This window comes from Lynx canadensis, chromosome C2, assembly GCF_007474595.2.
Source record: "Lynx canadensis isolate LIC74 chromosome C2, mLynCan4.pri.v2, whole genome shotgun sequence".
Taxonomy (NCBI): domain Eukaryota; kingdom Metazoa; phylum Chordata; class Mammalia; order Carnivora; family Felidae; genus Lynx; species Lynx canadensis.
The window spans coordinates 148,091,148-148,093,515 of NC_044311.2; the positions used below are offsets into that span (position 1 = coordinate 148,091,148).

Sequence of the window (2,368 nt, forward strand, 5' to 3'; positions counted from 1 at the left end):
CATTTTAGCTTTATCACCTCTTTAAAGGCCCCATCTCCAAATACATCCTGAGATACTGGGGGTTGGGGTTCTAATACACGAATACGGGAGGGACGCAATGTAGCCCAAAGCAAACAGCAACTAGGGTGAACTATGGGGAACCATGGGATTGGAGAGTGGAAGATATATTTTCATTAATGGCAGACCGTGGAGGGCGGGGTGGGGGGCGGTGGTCAGAGGGTGAGGGATAGCTCCCCAAAATAAGCTGTGAGGAGAGAGAGCACCTCTCCTCCCCTCCTTCCTACACGCCCTCCCTTCCATCTCACGTGGAGCCTGGAGTCTCTTCCACAGGTCAAAAACACCACGTTGCTGTATTCATTTTCTTCACCCTAGGGTCTAAAAGACAGAGTTGTAATAAGAGACCCGGCCACCCCCACCCCACCGCAGGGCCAAATCAGAGCGCTGGACAGCTGCTCCAAACACAACATCATTCCATAGCACATAGTTGAGGTGGGGTGTGTGGAACGGGGCTAAAGTTACTTGAATTCTTTTCGAGGCTGACATCTTTGCAACCCGAGGCACAAAAAGCCCTCTCTCTGCATTCAATTTGTAGCAAAGTAAACAATTTGTAGCAAGTAAACAGGGTGCTCATTGTGTTGGTGTTCTGCGGCCTGAGCTCCAAAGAGGCCTTTTGTTTTAAAGGATATTTTAAAATTCTTCATTAGCTGTAAAAAGTTATTTTAAAAACCTTTTCCCAGACACCCCCATACCTCTCCTAAAAAAAAAAAAAAATCAAAAAACAAAAAACAAAAAACAAAAAACAACCCACCTACATTTATGAATAACAGGGAATGGTCCTCTGTGGCCCTGACTTCTAGTCCGGTCAAGTCCACGGGGTTTGTGGGGCGCTTTGAGGTGCAGGCGGGCTGTGAGGGACAGGAGGAAGCGTGATGACAGGGACAGCGTCCGCGGGAACAGTCGAGGTCCTGCCGTGTCCGATATTGCTTGGGAATGATTTGGAGGAGGACGCAGGGTGGTGGTGGCTTTGCACAAACCCAGGGGGCGTCATTCGCCCTGGCAAAGCTGAGTCATTTGTCTCAGCTGCAGGGTGACTGGAACCCCTGCAGGGGAGTAAAATCGAGGTACACCGGGGCCCAGCCCGAGTACTGTCACACCGTCAGTATGATCCCAAGTGCCCCCATGGGTACCGTGAGAGTGACCCCTTGCGGCCAGTCCCCCGGGCCCGGTGGACCCCGTGGTCAGCCTTTCCGGAGGCGGCGACAGGCTGCTGCACAGGGGCGCTGCAGCACCTCCTGTCGGGTCCCCCCCTCTCCATAAACAGGCCTCACTACCTCACAAGAAGCTTCCGCCGGCCCACGGCCCGTGGGCCGGTCCAGATCGAAGGGAGATCCAAGTCACCTAAGTCATGTCCCTCCTTGCACAGGGGCCATGCTAATCTTCCCTGTGCTTTTCCAATTTCAGTTTATGTGTCGCCAAAGGGAGCAGTCGTGTCCCTCCTTGTGGAGAGAAGGGAACCGAGACCGAGAGAGAGAGAGGCCAGTGTCCAAGGCCCCACAGGAAGTGAAGGGAAGAGCTGGGTGCGTGTCCCTCCCTCCTCCCTCCGCCAAATCTTCCTCACTGTGACCCCTGCCTTCTCTGCTGTCAGCTAATTCCTCAGTTTCCACGGTGAGAACAGGGACCCTCTGTCCGAAGGCATTCGCTCCCATTACAATATAAATACGTTAATACCCCGTTTCAGACCCATTCTTAGGAGCAGATTTGGCGGGTGAGAAGGTGACACCCTAAGCTGTTCTGGGTGGTGTGCCCCTCCCCCCCGCCAGGAAGACAGGCAAGAAGCAGGGGGAGGGCAGAGAGGGGCCCAAGACAAGTTTGCACACTACACAATATTGCCTCCATCTGGCCTCGCTTGGATGGTCTGAATGATTTTGATATTATCCAGAAGACTGAGGATGCTGACCAAAGACTTCTCCAGATGCTCAGAAGTTGTACTTCCAAGCATAATTCTTGGCTCTCCGAGAACCACAAGTAATTGATGGCACCCCCCGCCTTTTCCACATCCTATTCTTTCCAGCTCCCGAACAGATAGATTTTCTTGTTTGTAGACTCATTCATTCCAGGCTTTGCGGTAATCTCAGAGTTGACAAACGCAAAGGCAGTGTGGTCGCATTCATCTGCGGTCACCTGGTCCTCATTAGGGCCATCGGAGGAGGCCAGGGACTGGTTTTGTGATTAGCGATTCCTCCTCCACGCGGGCCTGAGAGCTCTCAGCAGCCTTTTGTTGTTTGCATGGAGGCCTTGGAGAGCTCTGCCAGGCTCGGCTCAACATTTTCCACATGACTGATGGCATTCAAAGCTTTGCAATCCCAAC

General features: G+C 52.7%; 1 non-coding gene across 1 annotated transcript; it reads right to left on the minus strand.

Annotated features, from left to right (window-relative positions):
• Positions 1-1,378: 1,378 nt before the first annotated feature.
• LOC115524344 lies at positions 1,379-1,483 on the minus strand. The gene has a single exon (XR_003972051.1). It is a non-coding gene; the product is annotated as a U6 spliceosomal RNA (small nuclear RNA).
• Between the last annotated feature and the right edge of the window lie 885 nt (positions 1,484-2,368).